Consider the following 14070-nt stretch of genomic DNA (forward strand, 5'->3'; position numbering starts at 1 on the left):
TCAGCGTTACAGTGTACGAGTTGGAGATACCAACCGCACTGGGTCGCACCGGACGTAGATGCCGAGGCTCGCGGCACTACTGTGCGGATCGTATAAACTGGCTAACTAGCAGCGCCCCCTCTCTTCCCACTTTCTCTTCGTCCGGAATAGCGTTAGTACCACCGACTTTGTCTCCGTCTCGTCCGAGGATTGATCTCCTTGTTCCTCGTTGACACGGTAGTTAGAATATTCCTCGTCGTGGCCTTCTCGCTCTACTCGTCGACAAATCGATGCGAGAACCTGTCCTCCTTAACTACAACAAAAGCAAAACACAAAAAGAAAACAGGAAAGGTGTGTGCTTGCGAGAGCGACGTTGTCCGAATGAAGGGGACAGTCGTCGCGGTTGCGGCACGTTGATGCACGCGTTTGACAATTTCGCGCTAACTGCGGAGAAAACGCCTCACCGTTGGCGATGCGTCGCCCTCACGATCGTGATAGTAGTATGGTTGGCCGTCCCCGTGTGAGATGGGAGGTGACGCGTGGTTTGGGGAATGTGACGGCTGCTGTGGGCTATTGCGAGGTTCCCTCCCGGCTGCCTTCGCTTTGGTCACACAAAGAAAATGTCCATCGGCGTCACGACTCATATTGAGTCAATTCGAAACGGCGGTAGTGTTCTTGTTGGTAGTTGCGTCGTCGAGAACTCTTTGGCTTTGTCGAGAACGCGGGGTTGGGATCAGTAGTGGTGAGCCCGTCGTCATGTTGAGGAACAACCGCGCTGCATCGCAACCAGTATTTTCTCTTACAACACCGTCTTCCCTCGGAACTAAAAACACGTATGCACACGTTGCCACGTGTCTCCACACTTTGTCACAACAAAATCCATCTTCCGATCGCGCGTGTTAACGGCAATATTCCACTGCGAAGTCAATGAGTGTAGTGCAATGTGCCTGGAAGGCCGCGAACACAGTCTGACGGTCAAACAAAAAGAAGAAAAACAGCAACAGCAACAACCACTGCCGATGGCACGCGCTACGGAGCGTTTGAGACTCCCTTTCCCCTTTTGTGGGCTTGCGGCCCACGGTAGCTCAACTCCGACGGGGGGGTAAGGAAAGATGCCCGGCCCGGGAGGAAAATGGTGGTAGAGACTTGTGAAGACTTGAGTGCTCGACGAGTGCGGGTTAGGCTTGTCTACGAGGATGTAACCGCGGTTCGCTGGGTTGTAAGGCCAATGCTCGACGAGCGTTTTCAGCACCTTGCGTATAATTCAAGGTCTTCGACGGGGGCTTGCTCAGCACTACCCGACGGGATCGTAACCGTGTAGCAACGCTACTACCGACGTGTTGCCCGATGGCTAAAAACACCCTCACCAGCGCGATCGCGATCGCGGTTGGAGGTACCAACTCTGTTATATACAGTAAGACCTTCGACGGAGGCGTCGTTGCAACAGCCTTCCTACGGAACTTTAAACAATAGCAGCGCTACACAACGTGTTGCCCGATGGCTAGAACGCCCACACCAGATCGGCCACAACCAATGCCGATGGCACCAACAGATACAAAAGGATAGAGGCAGAAATAGAAATGGATAAGGAATAGAGATAGAAATAGGAATGGTAAAGGATAAGGAAAAGGAATGGGACCCCGAGCAATAGAGGATGTCGTTAGCAGCGTAGAAGTGAAGCGCGTCGCGTGAACGGAAGCGGTCTTCGACGAATGCGAGATCTAACTCCGGCAACTCGGGTTACCTTTACTGACTTCGTGGTCAGCGGGCTAAGGTATATATCGCCCAGCCGGAGCCACTCCAGTAGCTCGCGGCGTTAGATCCTAGATCTAATCTAATGTCAGCAAAATTAATGCCAACTAAATTAACTAAATAAAATTAAATAATTAAAATAAAAACTGTGCAAATATTCACACGTTAGCCCCCCGATCCCGGACTAAAATTGCTTCCAACACAGTGCTATTGCACTACATATCCCCCTTCTGAGCGTCTTTGCACATCTGCTACACTCCTTGATCTCAAACGCCTTTTTATCCTCTCGACACCTTCCATCTCCATTCCTGACCGACGATCTCCGCATGAGCAAGGACAAAACGAATCCCATGTGTCCTCCACCTCCTGAGCTCGCGGGCGAAAATAATGCCCGTCGACGGACCGGTGTCTGCTTCACGAACAATTGTCGCTCTTCCGTCGACCTCCCTCCTATACCCCGACGTCCCCCTGATTCGGACGTCTCCGACCCGGCCTTTCATCCAGGTTATCATCTCTCTTGGGTATCCCGCCACTACCCCTCGCTCGAAGAGCTACAGGACAAAATCATGCACGAACATCCTTCCTTATTTGGCTCTGCCCAGTGGTTCTCCTCCGTGGGTACTCGCGACGTTTCCAAAATTGAACACCAATTCGCCGACGACGCGGGCATGCTTCCCGGTAATCTCCCCGTGCTGGCTATCCGCTCCTTTGACTGGCGTCCGCCAGTCCGGACCCGTATAGCAATTCCGACTTCCATCCTACGTCATCCACCCCCCGGGGCCGTCCCACTCTCTCTCTGCGATTTATGGAGGCCGTATTCGCTCTGCTTGCCATCCCCATTTCCGACACCCTCATACCCTCATCATACGGTTGAGACACTTGTCGTTGTCGTACCGAGGGCGAACGCCTCTACTTGGACAATCTCATTATGTCACCTTTGGTGACCCTGCCGCCGAGGCGGATCGCCTGTGGCGAAACCGACATACTGTCACATCTGACGCCATCTTCTGGACCGAACCCATTATCCCTTCGAATTTCCGTCATTTAAAACGCGGGAGTATTTTCTTCTTTCAGAACACAGTGCGCTTTGAACGGCGTATTCGGTCTGATACGGGGTATTTCGTCGGCTACCAAATGGTAGAGGCGCGCGAGATTTCCCGTCAGCATTATGCAAGTCGTTACAAGCGCCTCCCCTCATGGTGGAGCCAGTACGAGGTGAGTCAAGCCTTTTGGGCTGAAATAGGACCAATACTCACGTACTATGCCAGCTACATGCGGGATACGCAACACAGGTTATGGGTGGTCTTCCCCACAGAGTGGTGCATCAAAGTAGCTGCGACCCTTTTGTGGGAGACCTACGATTGCTGGCGCCTGTGGCACCTCCCCGCGAAGCTAGTAGCACAAATTTGCCTATTGGACTTCTCTGTCCCTCTTGGTGGCTCTGATTTCAATCGCCAAATACGCTCCCTCCTTGATACGATCGAGGGCGTGGAATGGGACTGTGTCCATCCGCAAAACTCCTCTCGATCTTTCACTCGCCAACGTCCCTCTTTCTCCCCTGGTCGGAACCACCCGGCCGCGGGCGACTTCGTGTGGATCAACACCCCTGGTCCTCGACCCTCTGCTCAGCGTGCGAAGCTCAAACAAGGCGCCGATTCGGAAACCAAACACCGCTTCCCGACCTTGCCCCCATCATCACATCTGACCCCCGGGAGCTTCACGTATGCTCCCGTCCTTCCTCTCCAATTCCTCCTCGATCGGCTGTCCCTGCTTCCCCGCGTGCAGCCCTAGCCTCTCCTTCCTCGTCAAAGGCACCTCCAGCTCCCGAAACTCCCTCGGCAGGCCACACCGAAACATTATCGGTAAGGGAAGTGATATCTTCCCCACCGTCTCCAACAATTCTCAAAAATAAGCACGACGTCACGAGCGTATACTGTACCTTGCTCCGTGCTCACGGTGTTGAGGGAGAGGCTCTGCAAGGAGCCTTGATTGACGACTTGCGAGTTTTGGCTCGCCTCGTGTCATCACTTGCAAAGGACAAATCCTTTGGCAACCCTCTTCCGTCTGAGCCGTCGGGCGCGACAGTTCCCTCTTGATTGCTTGTCGCATCTCTATCCTGCCTGCGTGACGCTGAATTAGCGACATCGTCATGGGGCCTTCGATCTGTAAAATGAAATTTCCTGTATGCTCCTTCGTCACTTCGTTTCCTCCTCCTTTTCTCATTGGTTCCCACCCCGTCATAATCACGGTGGCACTCTTATACCTCCTTCCTCCTTCTCTTCACCTCGCTACTTCCTGCTCTTTTCCATTCTTCTTGGCGCTCCATCCCGTTATGATCACGGTAGTACCCTCATATTATCTCCTTCGTGCTCTTCACCTATCCCTTTTCCTCCTCTTTTGCTCATGCGCCCCGGACACTGCGGTCGCATTCTCCTTCATTTCCTTATTCCTCCTGTCTCTTTTTTCATTCAAGTTTTTCCTCCTTTTTACTGGAGCCTATGGCGCGGCCTTCCCTTCTCTCCGACCAGGTCAACAAGTGTACTCCTGCAATATGGGAGCGGCAGCTCCCTTCCCTCGAGAAACCCCCCTTTTCTTAGCGAAGTCGCATCGACAATACCTTGGGTTGCCATTTGTTCATCGCGCACCGCGAAGCGCCCAGCTATAAAAGTGGAGACCCAATTGATTCGGCTCCAACCAAAGGGAGTTGGTCGAAGTGTCCAGTGTCTATGTTCCTCCTCACTTCGGACATCTCAAACGTGCGTCTACACGGCTCCCTGCTTGTCTTGTTGAGTTTTAAGACTATCTTCGCGGCCGTTTTGAGCTTTGGTCAAAGATATACGTCTTTTCTCGTCCGTGCCCAGATCTGTCCGGAAATCTCCTCCCCCTTTCCATCTCTTCGCGACGCTTCGTAGGGCTCCGATGAGGACTTCAATATTTTCTCCATATATCGCAGCGGTTATCCCTTGGACGCCAAGGCCCTGTAGGCCAAGCTATCGCTCTTCGTTCCACCTGGTCTCTCCCTCTTATGTTCGTTGCGGCCCGTCTTGTGCGCATTTGCGCGCGATGACATGTATCAGTGTCGGAGCTCCCTCTTTGCTGAAATTCCCTGTCTCAAGTGACCATTCCGTTTTTGCCCTTCACGGCTTGCGGGGGGGTTCATCTCCTCCCCAAAATGAAAGCTTTGCTTCTGCTTCTCGAATTTATTCTAGCGGTTACTCGCTTGGCTTGGTCGTCAAGTTTCCCTCCTGACGTTCCTCCGAATGAGGGCATACTGTCTCGCACAGTTCGTGCCGTGTACTTTGAGTTACGGCTGGAAGTTCCCCCTTCGCATGCGACCTGCCTTCACCTTGATAAATTCAAGGAGTCAACCACGGCGATTTCACTACCTCACTGAAAGGCGCCCTTCTCTCGTCGGACAAATCCGCGTATCCTCTCTCATCCCCTTCTTTCTTTTCAGCGTTAAATCACATTCTACCGTAGTGATAACATCTCCGTTCATGGTGTCTTGTAACGCTGGGTGAAATGAGTTCTATTGATCCCCTGAGGGGTCCCCTTCGACAGCGAATTCCAAAGCCTCCAGACGTCCTTCTTTCGATTCAGATCATCAGTTCCCTCTGCCCTCTGGAACTGGGTTCCGAGGCCGGGTCGCGAAGTGTCGTGTCGGCGCATTCTTGCTAGCGCGTGGAACGCCTTGGTCGCGACTCCCTAGAACCATCGAGTCCGACACTCTGGTTGAGTTCATCTACAAAATATGCCGGCGAACGTGTGTCTCTCTGGACGTCTCTGAAAATGTCGATCCGGTTCCTGCAGTGGGGTAGGGCACCGCTCCGCAACTCCTCGTCCTCCCGTCACGCAGCTGACGCGCTCTCGGATCGAGATAAAGCGTCTTATGTCGTGTCCCTCCTTTCTTCCCTTCTTCTCGGTTACCTTTCTCCTCGGCCTTCGCTAATTTTTGTAGACTTGCGGTTCGGCGTACGTGATTTGGAGGCTTGTTCTCATAGCGGCGGTTCCCCCTCTCGGCGGGCGCCGTCTCTCAGCTTGTCGGACGTAGTCCGGGCCTCTGAAACGGGTCTCGGCGACGTCATGGCGTTGCGCTTCGGGCGGCGCCTTGCGCAGTGGTTGGGGACGGTGTCTCCGGGCGGCCTCGGGAACTTGGGCCTTTAGCCAACAACCACTTCGCGTACGTCCAACAAGTACGGTACCAACCCATATTTTTGATTAAAATTTCGCGGACTGATCGATGTTCACTTTTCGACTCTTGCCACTTGTCCAGCAGATTTCCGCGGATTTCCGTCTTTTTGATCAATCCACGCCTTACGAGGGCGGATCACTGATCCAAGCGTCGCTTCACGTGCACGCGATACCGCGCGCAATCGTACCCAAGGGGGTATATTGATTCAGACTGAGACTACAGTGATTTTTCCATGTCTGGGCACCAAGTCAATGAGGCTCTCCGTCTCTCAGCCATTTCCCATCTCTCTCCGAAACCCCAACACTGTACAGCTCTCTTCTCTCTCTCTTCTCAGATTGTCTTACGCACAACAACGGAACATTGATTCTCCAGGACGAGTCGCTGGGCGGTGCACTCAAGCGCGCAACCCTCCTCATATATGTTGTCGTCGATAACGCTTCGCCTTCAGAGATTCCGATTGCCCCTGTCCCCTGGCGTGAGTCCTCCATCTCCTCCTTCCTGGTTGCCTCTCGATGTTACCCAGACCTCCTCCTTCCCAACTGGAGGTCCCACCGCACACCAAAAAAAACCGAATAACGCGTAGCCTCCTCATCCTTTCTCCCTCCAACGACCGGCGGTAAACATCTCCACCGACATACAGTTCCCCTGATCCTCGAGTAGCCCGCGAAGCGAACCGTCTTCCTTCGCTCTTTCAGTATGTTGTCATGAGGGCGTTTCGCTGCTAGTATCTATCACCTTGCTGCCGACGCATTATCCGCAACATGAGCGTTCCTCTTGATCTTTCCTCAGGTAGAATCAATCCCAGGGATCATCGTCTCTCCAAGTTCGTCCGCTGAGTCTCACGATTCCCTCATCAACTCTCTTTTCTTCCTCTCGATCATGGTCCTCCTTCGAGGCCCTTACAGCGCCTCGATCTCTCACGGCATTCTTTGTCCTGTGCCCTTCTGACTGCACTTGGTCGCTAAGTTGTAAATTACACAAACACTACCATATTGTCACCAAAAGCGTTGACTTATCATTTCTTTTTCTATGGGCAGTCAGCTGCGTTCCTCGTCCCTCGCCCATCAACTACCCAGAGTCTCTGCCTCAAAGGGTGTCGCGCTCTTTCAGGCGGGGGTTCTTCCTCTTCGTTCAGAAAAGCGTCGGCGCCCCTGAATTTTTCTCCACCTTGCCTGTTTTCTCGTCCTTCGTTGACGCCCTGATTGGCATCTTCGTGGCCGTCGTCCTCTCTTGGGGAGCGCCGCACGCTCACTCGGGAATCACCAACTTGGATGCGTCGCGTGAAACGAAAACGAACACAAACACAAAACAAATAAAACAAAAACAAAACGGAACAGTTAAGAAAGTAAAAACGTAGGGTTTTGGTTATGACTCGGGTCTTCTTTTCGCGTTTTCACCAACGCGTTCCGTACGGGCCTCATCCTGGTTTCGCGCATGCGGCTTGCGGTGGGAGGAGTTGTTTCTTCCTCCGAAAATACGTCACCACTGCGCTACGTGGTAATTGTTCAATCGGCTCCCATGTCGCGTCCTCGCTCGCGTAGCCATACCATTCTACCCTAAGAATTAATTTCCCATCTCGATATTCGTGATCGACTATTTTGTCGATCACGTACTCTTGATCTCCAGCTCCTTCTTCGTGTTCACTGACAATTCCTTCCCCCTTCTGAAGATCTTCCGACTCGTCCTCTTCTGCCGGGTCTCTTGATTCGCGTGAGTCTTGCGGAGTATCTGCTAATGATAATTCGGTAATTAGATCTTCAGGGTCCTCTCGCGGAGGCGTATGTACATGGGGGCTACCCCCATTCTCGAAAACATTCCGTCCTTCGTCTCTCTCTGTCCCATCAAGGAACTGTAGCGCTTGTGTTAAGCCGGTGGCCGGCGCGAGGTCGATCGGACTCGGGGCTAGTTCCACCCTGTCTCGCGAAACGCGCTCCTTTTGATCGCCAATGGCGATTGCAACTGTATCTTGATCAGACATCTTCACTGCCTAGGGTCCCGTAGCGACTTGAGCAAGCTTGTGTCTTGGCTCGCTCGCCGTCCCTTGTTCCTTTCGTAAGAACACGTAGGATCCCACAGGGATGTCGTACTTCGGCCTGCGAAGTCTTGAATCGAAATTCCGCTTGTACCGTGCCTGTTCCTTGCGCAGACTCTTATCGGCACTTCTCATCAAGCTCTCCAACCACGACTGCCACTTCAAATAGTAGGCTCGTGACGAGCTGAACTCCTCCAACTCGGGCTGCGCTCGTAGCGCGAGACTCCTTGGTGCCCGAGCTAATCCCAGATCAAAGGGCGCGATGTTCGTACTTCGATGAACTTGCGTATTATACGCGAACGTTATAGCGTCGCTGAACAGATCCCCGTCCTTCGGGTGTTCTGCAACATACTTTCGCAGCGCCGAAGTCAGCGTGCGGTTGAATCTTTCAACTTGGCCGTTGGCCTGGGGATGATACGTTGTCGTGAAGACATTGCGTATCCCCAATATTCGACAAATGTTCTGAAAGAACCGTGCCGTGAACTGCGTACCGTTTTCAGACAGCAGCTTGACCGGCGGTCCATATACGAATACCCAATGGTTTACGAACGCTTGCGCTATATGCGCAGCGGTAATTTTCTTGAGTGGTACGGTTCGTTCCAATTTTGAGTATTGATCGCTGATCATGAAGATGTAGCGATTCCCTCGTTTGGTGGTAATTAACTCACCGAGAATGTCGATCGAGACGAACTCCAAAGGAGCCTTTGGCGTAAACAGCTTCCATTCCTTCGTATTCTTCCTCAACTTAACTCGTCCTCGCGCGCGTGTGGCTCAATTTTTCGCAACTGCGTAGCAGTCTAGGGCCATTGTAGGCCAAAAAATATCTTTTTAACGTCTTGTACAGTTTCCTGCCTCCAGGGTGGCCTGCCAATTTTGCGTAGTGGCTCAACCCTAGGACGCGGTCCCTTAACGATTGTGATATCACCACTTGTACAAACTCCGCCGCAGTACGGCACAGAGTTCCTTCGAATTCCTCTGCCTCCGTTGTGAACGTCCTCACTTTTCCAGCGTACATCTCCTCCTTGATTCGACTGCAGAAAGGGTCGACGGCCCGCTCGCGAATAAGCTCCTCCGGAGCGACAGCTTGGAAGTGATCGAGGAGATCAGAGGCGACCCCCCTCAAGAGCGAGGATGTCGTCCAGCCTTTCAAAATCTTCCTCATCGTCTTCTGTAGCGTCGGCCGGTTCGGCCATAAAACGTGGGATTTCATCGTCGATTTCGTCAACGGTTTCTCCTTGCGTCAACAGCCTTGACAAGGCATCTTCCTGGCTGTTTGCCTTTCCTTTCTTGTACTTGATTTCGAATTCGAATTCCGAGAGGCGTAGCCTCCATCGGATTAATCTCCCACTTGGGTCGTCAAGTTCATCAACCACCTCAACGAGGCATGGTCGGTATGCACGATAAAGAGCTCGCCATATAGATATGGTCTTAAAGTTTGGAGGGCCTAAATAACCGCCAATCATTCCTTCTCTGATACAGAATAATTTCTCGCCGCTGCAGCCAACGTTCTGGAAAAGAAACCGATGGGTTTTCGTTTTGCATCCGGATACGTTTGAAATAATGCAGCGCCGATTTGATAGTCGCTTGCATCGGTATCCACCAAAATATGGAAGGTCCTTTTTTGGCAGCGCCAGCACCGGTGGTGCCAAGATGGCCTCCTTGAGCTTATGAAAAGCTTTCTTGCACGGTTCGTCGAATCCTTCTGACTGAACCGGCTGTCCTTTCTTCAGTAGTTGATTGAGCCGGCGAGCGATCTTCGCGTAGTGAGGGACGAACCTCCGGTACACGTTACACAAGCTCAAGAAGCTTCTGAGCTGGGTCTGCGTTTGAGGGTACCTCACTTGTTCCAACGCCGCGATGCGAGCGGCATCAACCTCCAACGTACCTGGCCGAACGACATGGCCCAGGTACTTGATCTTTTCGACGAAAAACTCACACTTGCGAAGCTTGAGCTTCACTCCTGCCTTCTCCAATACTGACAGTATTTCATCCACGTGAACCATATGTTCTTCCCAAGACTTGCTGAAAATGATGATATCATCCAGATACACTAGACACGACTTCCATCGGAACGGAGAGAGCAGGATATCCATAGCCCTCTGAAACGTCCTCGGCGCGTTAGTAAGCCCGAAGGGCATTCTTGAGAATCTGTAGAGACCTGAGTGACACGAACAGGCCGTCTTTGTAGCATAACCCCCCCTGGGGGACTCTCTTTAGATTAGATCACGATTGATTTAGTTACTGTAGAGCCCGACGCTCTACAGTACCACCGAGCGTGTCCACGTGTGCCCCACAGCACACGTGCATACGTGTACCCGGCGCGTACGAAGCGCGCACACACGGGTACCACGTGTACTGTCAGCACCGATGCTGACACCGTACAGTGCAGGCCGACCTGCACTACAGTAGACCACTACAGTACCTCGGTACTGTAGTGTTATTATAGAGGTTTGTATATTAAATATGAGCGGACCGACGGCGGAGGGGAGAGGACCAGCACGAGCTTGTCCAGAACCTACGCCTTTGGTCAAGCTCGCCCCGCTATTCTAGATCGGGTTGCCTACAATAGCCCATATCTAGTTAGGAGGCAAGCGGGCAGGGGACGCGCGAGCACGCGAGCGAGCCTAGATCCGCCTCCGCCCGTCAGCGCTGGTACGTCACCCAGCGCTGCGCCGGGGCGTCGAGGCGTAGATCGGCCCGCGCGTGCGTGCGTCCCCGACCGTACCCGCTCTACCACTGCTACCCCGGGCTCGCCCGGTTCCGTTAGCTGGGGTTGCTTCCCGTCTTCCCGCCGATCGGGGTCTCCGCAAGAACTGAGTATACACCCTCCTCCGTTGGGGGTGTTTATACTACAGTCTTGTCGCGGTCGCTCTCGGGTATTGGTATTTGCCAATATCCTGAGATTCCGTCCAACGCAGAAAAGACCTTGGCGTCTCTCAACGAATCCAGACACTCATCCATCCTGGGTAAAGGGTACGTGTCCTTCACCGTCACCGCGTTTAACCTGCGGTAGTCTACGCAAAACCGCATCGACCCGTCCGGCTTGAGCACTAATAAAACGAGAGACGCCCATTCTGACTGCGCCGGTTCGATGAATCCTGCTTCTAACATCTTCTGTACTTCTGCGTTCTCGACCTCCCGAGCCTTTGGACCGGCTCGGTAGAGAGCTTGTGCGATGGGCCTGGTCCCCGGGACCAGCTCAATCCGGTGGACCGTGGTATTAATTTCACCAAGGGTCCCATCCTACATCTTAGAGTATTTCTTCAGCATCCGTCGGAACCGCTCGCGCAGCCGTTCCGGCACGTGGCTCAGGTCGAGGTCCTCCACTTCCGGCGGTGGGGGCTCAATCCGCTGCTCCGGCTTCGGCGATGCCGTCGCAGAGAGCCCACTCGAACGTTCTTCTGGTTGGTCCTCGCGTGGTTGATCCGACGGTGAAAATCTTGACTCGCCCGTAGGTGTCTTGGTAGAATTAGGAAAATTTTCGTCCTTTCTTTCTTGAATTCCGAGAACTTCACCAATGGTGGTTTTGCTCTCGAGCGCGGCTCTCGGGTGCGGTAATAATTCTGCCACCACTTGGCCTTTTTGCACCCTGACAGGGTACGTCCTAAAATTCGCAACGAGTAAACGAAATGGCCTGTCAGGCTCAACCTGAACGACACCATTCGTGCACGTCAACCCGTGCCTTTTGTACAAAGACGAGTACGGCTGAACCACAACCAAGCCCGCCCTCTTCGAGGTGCATTCAACGACGCGTTGCGTCCCTGGCTCGATAGTCGTGGCTCTTGCCACTTTTACCTTTGGGGGAAAATCGCTCCCCCCTTCCATCATTCTCGTCTTCTCCCGGGACGAGATTCTTCCCGGGAGAGGCTTTTCTCAGGTAGAACCGCCTAACTATCGGAACCTCCGATAAATCCGCCAACTCAACCGTTTTCTTCCTTGGATAAATTGCTTTCACAAACCGGTCACAGTAGTCCGCGCCTAGAATTAGCAGGACTGCGAATTTCTCGCACACAATAAATACGGCTGCGACCACGAAACGTCCAAGCCTCACAGGCATTTTAGTTGTGCCGAGAGTCCGGAGTGGCCTATTGTTCGCGTTGCCGATGTCTTGGGTCGGTCCGTAGGACACCAACATTTTCATTCCTGCCAAAGGTTCCGACCTTCGAACCAAATTCGGTCCGGGCACCTGTGTCCAACACTGACAAAACTCGACTCATCAATCCGACCGTTGGTCCAATATCCGCGTAAACTTTGTAGTTTTTTTGGGCGAGGACCAAGATCTTTTCCGGACATTCTTGTCGCTTAACCCTGTACCAGGGCCTACGAATTTGATCCATCGGACGATCCTTGTCTCGACTTAGAATTTTCTTGACAACAGTCGTCTCCTTCAGCCTATCCAATATTCCGAATACCTCATCGTCGAGGCCTTCCCTTCTTGCTAGAGACGGGGAACGGGACTGAGTCCCGCATGCAGTACGTTGAACCTGCACCTCTCATGACTCCTTCGAGATTCCCCTCTCTAGTTTCCCTGCGGTTGCCGGTTCCTTCTCACGTCCGACGACGCGGGCCCTGCGGCGGGCCCTCTAAAGGGTTGGTTCGACGTCGGCGTTGAAGCACTCGGCGTGCTCGCCGTCTGCGAATCGAACCAATTCTTGACCTCAGATAACTCGTCGATGGTATCCCCAATCTCTCCATCGGAGGCAACGAGTCATAATTTCCCAAAACTTGGTGCATTTCCCGGAAGGAAAGAATGCACGTTGGCGCGGCGTGCCCCTTCTCGTAACAGTGATAGCACACCAGTCCGTGCTTCTTGACGGGATATTGCGGCCTAGGTCCTCCACGGGCCGGCGGCTTTCCTTGATGTTGCGGCCTTCCCATCCAGCCTGGCCTTCGAAACGTTGTACCCTTGTCTTCCATCTGAATGCGCGGGCCGGCGTGTAGCCGCGCCCCCGGAACATCATCACGGGATTCGTGGGCTCTGAAAACGACTCCGTCGTGTATGTGGGCGTCAGTAAAGTTGACGACGCGCTTGCTCCGTAGTCCTCGTGTCCGTAGCCTTCCGATGGCTCAATAGAATCGCCTTCGGCAACGAACGCTCCTTCATAATAATTTTCATTGCTTCTCTGCGCACTGCGCTCCCTTGAAGCGGAGATTGACTCGGCTAAGTGGACGGCTGCGTGACCTTTACGACCGGGATAAGAAGAAGCCCTCGCCTGGTTCCCCGCCCTGAACGTTGATGGCGTCTGAATCGTGACCTTCTTGGTCTTCTTGTTCTTGGCGCGGATCGCCGAGCCATGCGCCTTAGCGTAATTTACCAATCTCAAAAATGAGACATCTCGGTTATCTTGTCGATACTGCGAGACCATGGGCTTGATACTGGCATCTAGCCCCTCGATGAACATGGTCATCTGCTCCTCCATGGAATAAACATTCCAACAGCGGTTGCTGGCAGATGACCATGTTCATCGAGGGGCTAGATGCCAGTATCAAGCCCATGGTCTCGCAGTATCGACAAGATAACCGAGATGTCTCATTTTTGAGATTGGTAAATTACGCTAAGGCGCATGGCTCGGCGATCCGCGCCAAGAACAAGAAGACCAAGAAGGTCACGATTCAGACGCCATCAACGTTCAGGGCGGGGAACCAGGCGAGGGCTTCTTCTTATCCCGGTCGTAAAGGTCACGCAGCCGTCCACTTAGCCGAGTCAATCTCCGCTTCGGAGAAGGGCCACGACATTGCTCTACCCGCCATATGCTCACGCGTACTTACGATGAGCCACCATTTACCATCGTGCCGGGGACCTGTGCCGCAAAATCCATGCCCCGTTTGTACCGGGACCGCGTTCTTGACGTTGGGCGACCGGTAAGCGTCCTTGAAGTATATCGCGCGGTGAGGGTCGAAATGAGGATGGAGAGTGAAAAAGGAATCGGTGAGTTCCTTGAGCCAAAGGCCAAAGCCGCAAGCCCTGCTACTGTTCGCATGTTCGAACTTTTTTTGGTGGAAAACAGGGCGAGGAACAGGAATCGTCCAGGGATGAAGCGAACGGCAAAGCAGATAATTCGCCGAGACACAGATGCAATAGGGATGTTGAAACAGAAGTTGGTGGCCGCCAAGA

This window comes from Chondrus crispus, genomic scaffold, assembly GCF_000350225.1.
Source record: "Chondrus crispus Stackhouse genomic scaffold, scaffold_114, whole genome shotgun sequence".
In the NCBI taxonomy this organism is placed as follows: Eukaryota; Rhodophyta; class Florideophyceae; order Gigartinales; family Gigartinaceae; genus Chondrus; species Chondrus crispus.